Below are 12,706 nucleotides of genomic sequence, written 5' to 3' on the forward strand. Positions count from 1 at the left end.
CCCAAGCCTGCCCTGATTGGCCCTGATTAGACAAGGTCGGGCCGGGATGGCTCTAATTGGCCCTAACCTGGTTTGCCATCTAGGGCCGGGTATATCCTGACACTACAAAATATAAAATAACTAAAAATCATTTGACTTTGCATCTTAGTCCCTTGGGATTGACAAGTGAAAAAAAAAAATTAAATCTAAAAAACATCATTAAAAAAGAAATTTAGTAGTTTATACAACTATGGTGAATTATAATTACCAAAGTTAAAAGTTAGCCATCGACACTCAATAAATCAGGCTAAAATAGTAGGATCAGGTAGGGTCAAATCAAGGCCAACCCAAAACTCAAGGTAAAAGATCAGGATCGGATTTAGAGCAAACCGGGTGGGTCACAAACATCAACCCTCGCTTACCCTGATCCTGATTCAAGGTCAAAAATTTTCAGGACCGACTCAGGCCTCAAGGCCAGAATTTTGGAACCTAATCGTATGTAGGCTCAGGGCAAGCCAAAGGCGGGTTCCGGCCAAACCTGTACCCCTGCAGTGCATATACACGGTGTATAGCGAATTAGGGATCAATACTCTAAAAGAGCCCGTATGTTAAAGTTGGCCCTCTTGATAACAACAACCCATACATATAACCTATGATGTAGTTTCATTCAAATAACGGTGAATAACTGGTCCACAAACACATCATTAAAGAATGAACTTAATTAGTGGTTGTAATATTCTATGCCTCTTTTGACTTCAAAAAACGAAAATGCTTTTTATTTTTTATTTTTAAGAAAAATTTATTACACCACCTCTTGTTTCATCAAATTAAACTTAAACCCTTTATCGTAAATCACAATTAAATAAAGATTTGAAATGATGGTTGTACCCACCATCACATACCCTCCATCAATTTTTTTTTTTTTTTTTTTTTTTTTTTTTTTTTTTTTTGACCTTTTAGCCCCTTATCTCTTCCTTTCTACGAGATCAGAGTTGGAAACTGGCGGTTGAAGAACTCAATCATGGTCGTGAATTTGCTTCCCGAATCAGATTTGCAATCCGTGATATCATTGACCTATTTGATTAGAATCCTGCTACTTGCAACCTGGTTCATGTCCATCAATGAAGATTGATTACATTGATGAGAGCGAGGTCTCTCCCCTGCAGATGAGGATCAGCATGTCAGTAAGCACAATTTCAGGGTGACCCTTTTGTCTGTGGATTTATCTTCTTCCTCTTCCAAGCACATAATTCCCATTTTTTTAATCACGTTGCAGGTCAATAGGACTTGCCAGCGGACTATGCAACAACCAGAGAGAGAGAGAGAGAGAGAGAGAGAGAGAGAGAGAGAGAGAGAGAGAGAGAGAGATACAAAAATCAATAATCTGGTAAAATGATAAGCTTTTATGCTGTTGCAATTTCAAGTTCTGAGCAAAGCTGATCATCCCTAAAATCCTGCGGAAAATCTATTTCTTCTTCTCCTCCTCTTTTTAGGTTATTATTGTTTTCACAATTTCAAGTTCTGAGTAAAACAAGCAGATTTAAAGGTCAACTCTTGAAAATGAGAATGCGGACGGAAGCAAAACCAACGATGAGGCTGGGGGTGACTATTGCAACGTTTTATTTGCTTTTACTCGCCTCAATTTCCCAGAATTTTTAGTGGCAGAGGATGAGTGTTACGACTCAGCATGACATGGAGGAGTTGATGAGTAACACTTTTGCCACGACAGCGCCCCACTTGGCAAGGAGAAACATGCAAACCTCATGAATAGCATCTTAGGGAATATTCCATTTTTCTGTTGAAGGGTAGACCATTGTTAGGATATTATATATACAGTAAGACATGATGTAAGGGGGTAATGAATATACAAAAATCCTTTCTCTCTTCTCTGTTCTTCTAGGAGGTAGCTACCCTCGAAGTAGCTTGTGATCCGTTATCCCGCCGTTCACGGAGACGTTCGTATCATTGGTGCTTCATGACATGTCTGCGGCGTCGACTGTTGCAAGAAATCATCCCACAAGAAGCCTAATTTGAACCAAAAACCAAATCCTGAGAGAATGATGTCTCTGGAAGCAACAAGTATTAGCAAGGGATGGATTTTCCTATGGCGTTTCATATGAACTTTTCAGAATCTATGTTCTCACTCTCTCTCTCTCTCATTATCCACCCACAATAAAAATGCCTCTCTCCTATTCTCTTCCCTTGACCTTGGTTGCTCACTCCAAGCCGACCCTTTCATCCATTTTATCTCTTTGAAAGAAACCCAAAATCCATTTGCTTGAGAGAGAGATCGTTCAGAGCCGGGGAGACTCCGAGCTTTACTGTCATTGCTTTGCTCTTCACAGTTTTGGGATGAGGGTATGTGATGGAGTTAGGGGTTAAGAGAAGGGTATATTAGGTACTTTACACGTTATGAGAGTATTTTGGTATTCCATAAAAAAATAAACCAGCTGATGTCAGCATTTGAGGTATCTCCCTTAATGGTGATTGACGGTAGAGAGTCTACGTCTAATTTGGTGAAACAAAGGGCGTGTTCTTATAATTTTGACATTCTTTAAGAGATGACGTAAATTTTCCTCTGCAAAAAGTCTCAAGGGCAAAGTAAAAAAGCACGGGCAAAATCCACGGAACAATATCCAACAAATCCTCAAGAAATGAGGATATATAATTTTTCTTTTTAGATTTAACACAGATCCATGGTCTCCACTTTCTCTTTCTTTATTTAAAACTAATTAAAGACTGGGAAAAGTACAAATTGAACTCTCACCATGCATTGATACATGAGTACATGACTAAGTAAACAATCTCCAATTGAAATTATTGTTGTAAATCAACTGCAGCTTTGAAGCGAACAATACAAAAAAACAAACTTTTGGTAGATTTTATTTATTTCTTCCTATATTATGTTTGTCACTGCTTCTGAGATGATGGTGAACTGATTTGATTTGATGCATCGTTTAAGTTTAAACGTATGCGGCTGAAAAGTTTGGAGAGAAAGTATATATATTTGTAAAGATCGATGGGGATCACTATCTGGTCATGTGGCCATTACACTAGTACGGGGACAAATCAGGGGTGGCACATAGACATCCAACCAGTGGGCACAATGCCTGAGCTTCAGGATGCCTGACCAGGTAGTGATATTCTTCTCACATTTGTTGTAAACACTTATGTTAGAACAAACACCAAGAAAATAAGAAAATAAACAGATAATAGATCCGCATAACACAGAGATTTAACGAGATTCACACACCGATGTGGTGTGCTACGTTCTTGGGTGAAGAAGAATATGTTTTACTATGCTAAAAAGAGATTACGCCCAAACAGCGGCGAGGGAACTCGCCCTAAAACCCTAGTTCAAAAACCCCCTAAAATTACAATGGCTTTCTCAACAAAACAACAGTACATTATATACTCCAAGACGCGGGTCAACCTATTGGCCTAACCCCTTTGCTTCCATCACAGATCATAGAAAACTTCTCATTCGGATCGTCACCAAAATAAATCGAAGCATGTCAATCTTCAAAACGGATTAAAAATTCGAGACAAACTTAACAACTTACACCCACTATATATTTAAGAGAATATCAGTAAAAAATAAAATGACCCCTTTGTCAAGAAACAGGGCATTCACATAGTCTGGAGTCTAGAGTCTGGACTCGGGACTCGATCTTCATGACCCCATCTTGTTTGCTTTCCTCTTACTTGTTGACTCCTAAGTCTTTTGGCGTCAAATGTGATTAGATCATGTGATGATATAGCTTCTGTTCTTGGGACTTTAATTAAGGTCTTGGGGTGTGTTCTTGAGGTCTTAGATTAAGCTTCCTTTTTGTGTATATTCTTTCTCTTCGGATTTTTTTTTTTGTCTTTTTGTCTTTCTTCCTTTCATTTTTTTTTTTTTTTTTTTTTTTGGGGTTGTCTTTATAAAAGAACAATGGGAGAATGTACATGAATATCTACCAAGCAGCATGGTGTCATTTCACAAAAACCCATAAGAAGGTATACGGAACAAGATCGGTTGTGGTTCTTTTTCCCTAACGTTAATTAATTAAATAAGTTTTTTTTTTTTTAATATGAGGAAAATAGAAACCAAAAGTTACCTCCGAACCCCTAAGTCAAATGTGACAGACTCTTTGACTTCATTCCTAGAAGAAAAACAATATGTGTCAAAAGAGGCTGATTCCACCTCTAAGTAGTAGGGGATCAAAAAATTCAACACATGATGGATGGAGTGCATCAGCCAATTTATCCATCAAACTACCGTCTTCTCTTCCATCTTACTCATTTCATTCCTTTTTTTTTTTTTGATAGAAAACAAAATTAACAAAAGGACCTTGGGTAGGACCGTAGGACACACCCGCCAGATCCGCCAAGAAAAGAGAAGAAATACAAGCCGGGGGTAGAGATCCCAAAACAAGTGCTGAGAAGCAACTCCATTTGTAGCAAGTTGAGCAGCAACGTAATTGGTCTCACGGGGCTTGTGCAGATATCTAATATGAGGGATATCAGTGCAAAGCATCCAACAGTCCGAGATGATGTGTTGAATTCGCCAAAGAATTGAAGAGCAATTGCGATTTAGGAGATTGACAATCATAAAATTGTCATTTTCTATCACCACATTACTCATACCCTTAGCTAAAACAATAGTAAGGGCCTTCCTAACTGTGAGAGCCTCGGCAACACATGCAAAAGCCAGTCACACACCAGGAATCTTATGATTCCTCACACGCCAGGCATGCTAGGATTGCCTGAGGCAGATCCATCCACATTGAATTTCAGTGCTCCCACGTCAGGCAGGTGCCAAGAAATGAAGTATAACCTTGGAGAAGGGGGCTTAGCATCAGTAGCGATTGGTAGATCTCTAGCATTTTTAACAATAAAATATGGGGACCTGCAAGTGTTGCTCAATAACTTTTCTGTACAGGCTAGCCATAAATTTCACAGAATATTGCACACCCATGTGACCGTAGGAGATCTACCAGAACTTGAAGTACATAAGTTTAATAAAGCGGAGAGATCATCCTAGAGGACAATCCAGTCTAAGTTTAGAGGGATCCCTGCCAAAGACCAAAGGATGCAGCGAAGGGACAATGAATGAAGATATGAGAGGAATCGGGATCAACCATTGAGCACCAAGGGCAAGTTTTAGGAACATTAAATCCTCACGCATTCAAAAGATTATGGATCGACATTCTTTAATGAATAAGTTCCCATATGAAGAATTGAATCTTGGGTGATGTTGGAATGTGCCAAATTTTTTGCCATAATTAATGGAGTGGGTTCACAAGTTAAGAGCCAATCTATAGGCTGAGGAGACCAAGAAAATGCCTGATGATGTTCCAAGCCAGATAAACCTATCCTGCGAGGCAGTTAATGGAATGGGGATGGCCATTATCTTGATAGCAATATCAGGAGGCCACCAATGGAAAACTTTGTCCAAATCCGATGAGGCATTTCATTCCTCTCTATTTCTGCTTTCCACACACGAGAGCAACAAGCAATTCAAGCGTTGTGTTCAATGGGTTCATCAGTTGGAGAAATCAATGAAGCCCACCACTGTACGCAAGGTCCAGCCACGGTTCTGACCATCGGCACAGCAAACCCATCCAACTGTATCTATCAGACTGAGTTCCCAGATTCGACATAGAGTGAAAATATGACTGGATTGAAGGACAAAGTTCATGCGAATCTGTAAGTACTACTTACTTATTACACTTATTCTGAAAATAACTGATAAATCAATAGATTGAATGGCCATAACTCATCTTCACCAAGCTTGAGAGAGTTGTTGGAGGTAGCATTAAAGGTCCTATAGTGGTGTGCGAAGCATAGTAATACCAAAAAAGGGTTGTGTGCAAGGGAGAAGAAGAAGAAGATATGAAAGAGGCCACCACCACTTGAAGACTCAAGATTCTCTAACAAAAGCAGAAAGTTGAAGATTCCAATATAAATCTGGGAATCTCTGAGAAATTCTCCACCAATTGCTAGTCAAGGGAGCTGGTAATCCATGTACACAAGTCATATCATAATTGACCTACGTTATTAATGTTACAAAAGGTAAGGCAATGAATGTAAGGTTAAGGACTTCTACTCATATTATTATCATTTACATTATAAAAGGAGTGAAACCCTAGCAAACTCCAGGTGTGCACATCAATAAGGTGACTTGGTATGGGACATTAGATGGCATCTAGGTCATTTCATGTGAGAAAAGCAGCGAACACAAAAGTGCTAACATGCCCTACCCTAACAGTTCAAAGAACATTTTCCCTCAATATATGCATTTATGCTAGAAATTTTTTTGCTATATAGATACAAGAAATAGGTTTTTATTTGGAAGTGCGGCCTACACCAGCTCTCCTTGGAACAAGTGGGGGCCCTCTGAATCAATGATGACATGCCTACTGTGTAGCATCCTAGGAATTTAGAGCGTGTAATTACAGGTCAAATGTCACTAGCAATGGTGACAACTGAGAGCCCTAAATCTACAAATTAAACGCAGACCAGCCCTCTACAGGACCCAAAACTTAGTCATTTTGTAACAACTGGGCTCTATTAACCCAAACTTTGAGTCATTTGTAACAGCTGGGCTCTATTGACCCAAAACTTTGTCATTTCGTAACAGGTGGGCTCTATTGACCGGGCCACCCATTGCCACAACGGATCTATGCAACCCGGATTTCTGTACCAAGTAGGACAAATTAAGACTCCATAGTTATAATCCCTGTCTACAATAGAGTTGCAACTTGGGCTGGGCTGGGCTGGGCTGGGCTGGGCTGGGTCGGGATCAGATGAACTACCAAAAATATTATGTTTAATTTCCTCCAACTACCTCTATCAAAGAATGTTTATAAGATGGTTGGTGAACAGAGATGTCTGGCTTTCATTTTCTTTTTCAACTCTCTAAAGCAGTTGCACATCTGATGCCTACTCATGCTAGCTAGTGATTTCCATACACCATACAGCACCACCACTACCAACATGCTGGTTAGCTATATATCATATAATAATGGAATGGACTGTCACAGTTCCTGCCTATAGACCAGCCATTGCAGTTAAATATTCTAATCTATGAGCAGGAGGCCCAAAGCTCTAACAAGCTAACACTGAATGCATGCATTGAGCCAAGGGAATGGATAGATAGACATGAATAGGAAATTAAGAAAATACTTGAAAATTGAATATAATATTACAAACAGAGTCTCTGAAAAGGAAAGAGTGTCCTTAATTTCTACACAATAAATGACTGTAGAATGTCTGAAAATGAGATGAACAAGTAGAATAAATACCTTATTATCATATCATTCTTCCAACATTGTATCTCTGTATCAACAATGGGATACCATAATTTTAACCAAATGCATATTGTGTAGCCCTTTCATTCTTGTGAAGGGGATGTTGGATATGGAGAGTTCCCAATAACCAGCACAAGACGAGGGAGAATTCCCAATATGGATCTCTCTGTTACCCATCTCTCTTTTCCCCATGAACAGGGTTATAAAAACAAAAAACCAAAAGTCATTAACTATAAGAACCAGCACACTGGTTGGAGAAGAATGTGTTTTGTATCCTACACACACTCACATGTACACATTAGCTAACAGAAAAAACAAAATAAAATAGAGATTGAGCCGTCCCCGCCAATATCACACCAGATTCATTTGCTTTACCACTACCACCACCACCACCACCACCACCACCATTAAAGACCAGAGAAACAAGAGGAGGAACATAAGAACAAGTAGAGAAGTTGAATGGCTTGAACCGGATGAATGCGCATTCTACCACCACCAACCCACCTCTTAGACAAGCTAAAGATAAGCATTTGCTTCACAATGTTCAGAAACACTGTCAGATCAAACCATACATGCCATGAAGAAGAAATACCAGCAGCAGCTACAGCCTCCAACATAGTCCCCACTCTCGGGCGTCGTCTCTCCTTCTGCCACCACATCACCAAACACAATCAATGAGAGAAAGAAAACCCTCCTCACCTGCCTACCCTTTCTTTTAACACCAAAACCACCCCTCTCTCTCTCTCTCTCTCTCCCCGATTGTAGGGGTACCCTGGTAATATCAATCAATAACCCAATAAAGAAAATTTTACTACTTTATTCTTTCCTTTGAACGAGGGTCTGACTCTGATGAGCTTTCTGTCTTTGTTTTGTACAAAAAGCAATCAAGAACCAAAGCAAAAAAAAAAAGTCGGGGAAGGCAAATGGATTTGGCTTCGCCATTCGCACCAGGCATCAAATGCTTCTTTCCTCGACCATACCCAGCCAGAAGCCCCTCAAAGCTAACCCTCCTAGGGTCTCACAGATTAGCTAGATTTGAGCAAACAACCTCCCCCCTGCGTGCACCTTAACTCCCACTTTAGCCCTCTTTTCAGCCTAAAATAGCGCTCCTACCCTACTTCCTTCAACTAGGTGGGTTTCTCAAGTTTTTTTTTTTCGCTTCATTGGATTTGCAATTTTGCATCACTATCAAGGTTTCTCTCGAGACGACCACCATACTTAATTCTGTTCAAATTTCAAAATAATTTTAGACATAACATAACTGATTTGGCCTTCCTTCCATTTTAGAGATAAACTCCAATTTGACACCTCAAATCAAGGGTAGAGAAGAGCAGTTTAGTCAGTTGGAAAAACAAAAAAAATTTAAAAAGTACCCGGATTTTATGTAGAAAGCTTAAAATAACATGTGAAATGGGTTTCTATGTTTGGGTCTGAGCTAACTTATACCAGGGAGTACACTAACATCCAAATTTAGTTTATCTTTAAAGAGGCCCCGGTCCGGAGTCCGGACCCCCAAACTACAGGGGTAAAACCGTTAATATATACCTTTTCTAAACCTCTTTTTATATGGAGCCAGTCTGTAAACGGAGAACGAAATGACGACAATGGCCTCTCGAGGAATGTCGACCGTACAATGGCATTTTGGTAATTTACAGTATCGTTGATGATGCAATCTTCAATACCAACGGTCCAATGTGGGACCAGATAGATATGTACGGCGATGGGGTATGGTGCATTGTAGGCGATGCACCTGCAAGGGAGTGACGTGTCTCTCCGTGTCCCTAGGAATTGAAGTTCGAGACGATCGAAGTGGGAAAACAGTACGAAATACGGAATGTCTGAGAAAAAGTGAGGAGCACGAAAGAAAGAAAAATGGATGGATTTGAATTGACAGAAACAGTAGAGAGAGAAGTAGCTATAGATCGAACGGCTTTCGTTAAACTTCTGATCTGAAAAGAGACAGAAAATGATGAAATTTCAAAAGGAAAACTGGAAAAGTGGACTGATGTTTCAGAGATTTCGAAATCTCCGGCGACAGAGAAGATAATGAGAAAGTTGTATATCTTCATTGAAGAAGCTTCGTTGCTTTCGACAAACGTAAGCTTACAAGTTTTCAGAAACCCTAAAACACTAAATGAAAAAAAAAAAAAAAAAAAAAAAACTTTTCAGATCCGATGGGGAAAAAAAGGAACGCAAGGACGACAATCATTTTCGCTATCAAAATATCTTCGCGAGAGAGACACAGAGATTGATAATAGCTGAGAATCAACACATCCAAGCAAAATTTATGAGAGAGAGGGAGACAGAGAGAGAATTCGTACCTTTCCGTTTACAAGCAAGAAAATCGCTTATACTGAAACTCTGTCTCTTCGAAATGCGCCGAGTGAAGTGATTCGAAGCCAATGCTGCTCCAACTCGAAAGCACGTTCGTTCTGGTTGATACGACCCAAAGTTCTTCCGATTTGGAAGCTTTTGTGATCACAGATATGGAGTTATCAGGATGGAAGAAGACGGATTTCATGAGAAATGAAAGAGTCTAGAGAGTGATGAGAATAACTGAAGTAGCTGAAGTAGTGAAACGCTTTCGCCATGGAAGTTTTTGTTAGTTGTTAATGTTTTTCAAAGCAGAAGAAGAGGGAGGAAGATGATATTGACCAAAGTGCTAAGAAGTTTCCACTTTATCCAAACCTTGATTGAATCACTTCGGAATAAACCTACTTTCTCTCTAAAATTACAGGAAATGCCACTGCTTTGCTTTTTTTTTCACTGTCTAACCCCTCCCTCCACACGGTCGGGCCGGTACATCCGGCCAAATCAATCCTTTTGAGCTGACCGGGTGAGAACCTGCCTGGTCAGGAACTCGGGATTAGTTATGGTCGCTGGCTCGCTTCATGGTTTTAGTGCACAGTACTAGATTGAATATCGGTTAGTTCCGAAACCAATATTAATATCGATACATTATGGTCATATCGGGTAAGATCTAACCCTTTTTATCCCTGAAAAAACCAATGCCAAAGTATTTTTTTTACCGCATCAATCAAATATCGAAATTGAATATGACAACAATACAATTAATCCCATGTTGATACCAGAAACCATGGGTTACTGAGGGTTTGAGCCAACGTTTCTCTTTCCTGGGCCATTATGCTAAAACCCTAATACATGTCTTCAAAAGTTGTTCCAGTCTTCTTTTTTTTCTTTTTCTTTTTTGGTAAAAGTTGTTCCAGTCCAGACTTCAAGTAACATGGAGTCATGGATCAATTATTCAATGATTTTTTATACTTTAAGGGGAATGAGCAAGCAAAAACATTCTCTGCAATGAGTATTGGATGATCGAGAGGACCTCGAGGCTCGTGCCCAAATATTCTTAGCTATCCAATGCTCACTGCATCATTGTACTCACTATAGAGAATAATTACTCAAGGAACAAGAGATTGTTGCTTGGTTGAGCGGCCCCAGCAACAACGTGAGGACCAATGAGAAAGCATACATGAAATCAACATGAAAGAAATTTTTATTTCTTATGGTGTGGGGTGGTACTTCTGCACCCTGTTTTGACACAAGGGCCACAATCAAGAAGCTTTCTTCTTCTTCTTCTTCTCTGGTTTTTTATGAGATTCTTTCCCACACCTTTTCACATAACCCGTTTATTTTTCCTCCTTACAAGTTCTCTTTCCTTCCTACCCTTGTGGGCCCTTATTGATATGCAACATGGGAGACCTTTGCCCCTTTTTTTTTATAAAATATATATATATATATATAAAGTTTATGGTACACCAGTTTTTCTGCTCATTTTTATACCATAGAGGACTATTCTATTTACTTGGATCATAGATTAAAGTGCGTTTATATGTGAGAATTACAGAAATACAATCCCACATGTTATTGGGGACCTTCATACTATTGGGCTATTTATACATTATTAGACTATCTCAAACCTAATAGCTAAGTTTTCAAAGAAGACCTACAAATGGCATTTCGTGGACTATCCCACTTTATCCATTGGTCTAAAATACTACTAGATCAAACAACCAAACTTGGTTCAGCTCTTTCCAATCTGGATCGGCTGACCCATCCCACCTTTTCAAAACCTTAGAATATGAGAAGGCTTAGTGCTTAGGTAATTTTAGAGAAAAGTAAATAGCATAGAATGTGAACGGAAGATTAGGGGAAAAACACATTAGAAAAGAAAAGGCGGAGATTTGGGATATCAAAAACACAAAAGGACACAAAAGCTTTCCTCTTTTTCTTTTTTGGGAAATGCTTTTCCACCACCAAATCTCGGTATTCGATAACAAAACCGCCGTTTTTTATGACTAATGAGAGGTCTGGGCCATTGATTCATAATTTAATAAAAGTGAAAAGACTTAAAAAAAAAGAAAAAAGAGATGATTTTGTAATGATAAATCCACCCTTATACTTCTTTTTTCATGTGGGGGATAGAAATGTGAGGCTACAGTAGTGGGCCCACCTCGTTCTCATCATCCTCATCCTTTGTTTTGTTTAATATAAATCATTTGGCTTGATTAAGGCCATCTGATCTGTTGACTTTCTTTTTACATTTCCAATGCTTCAGAAGGGATCAAAAGAAGAAAAGATATATAAAAAAAAAAAAACTTTGAATAATATATTCAAATGGGCCACCGGCCATAACCCCAAAAAACAGAAGCAAATGGGCCACCAGGTCTCTTTCTTTCTCTGTTTTGGAAGTTTTAATTCAAATGGGCAACCGACCATTACCCCAAAAACACAGAAGCAAATGGGCCACGAGGTCTCTTTCTTTCTATCTTTTGGAAGTTTTCTTTTTGGGTCCTCAGTTGTATGATTTGTGGACCAGGCATCAATGGCAAAATGATCTTAGGCTCATTATAGGTAGAAGTAAGGCTATAAAGCAAATTAATATTGCTCACACACTATTTCTTAGTCATAGCCCTGAAAGCCTGAAGTTTATATTTTGGACTTCAAAAATAAAATCATGATTAGTTTTTAAGTAAAAAGTTGGCTTTGACAAAAAATTAAAAAAATAATAATAAATAAAAGAATTCTCCTTTTTAAATTGGAGAGGAATTGTTATCCAAGGTTAAGTTTGTCTGTTAGTTCCATCAAAAAATTGGGTGAAGTTATCAATATCGCTCCAAATTTGATCCACCACCCCCAAACCTTTTACCCGAGCCTCCATCAACCCCTGAAGTAGTCCTTTTGCTGCTGCATTCCAGTTTTTCCTTGTCAACAGATAATTTGCCTGGAGTAATAAACATGAGCAACAATAAATTTTTCAATATACCCATGACTAATCCAATATTCTACCTATTTAAGGATAGGGTATGGATTTGGTTTTTCCTATGAAAGTGAACAGAACAAGGTTTAGTTTATCTCTAGGAATATCTGTAGATTTAAAAAAAAAAAAAATACATAACCAAATTATTAAGGGA

The 12,706-nt window shown here is 38.9% G+C and overlaps 1 long non-coding RNA gene across 1 annotated transcript; it reads right to left on the reverse strand.

Moving 5' to 3' along the window:
• Positions 1–7,256: 7,256 nt before the first annotated feature.
• On the reverse strand, positions 7,257–9,937 carry LOC122081332. The gene is made up of 2 exons (XR_006141066.1): positions 9,596–9,937; positions 7,257–7,921 (listed from the first exon to the last, which is right to left on the reverse strand). It is a non-coding gene; the product is annotated as an uncharacterized LOC122081332 (long non-coding RNA).
• Positions 9,938–12,706: the final 2,769 nt, after the last annotated feature.

Source organism: Macadamia integrifolia, chromosome 6 (assembly GCF_013358625.1).
Source record: "Macadamia integrifolia cultivar HAES 741 chromosome 6, SCU_Mint_v3, whole genome shotgun sequence".
Classification (NCBI taxonomy): Eukaryota; Viridiplantae; Streptophyta; class Magnoliopsida; order Proteales; family Proteaceae; genus Macadamia; species Macadamia integrifolia.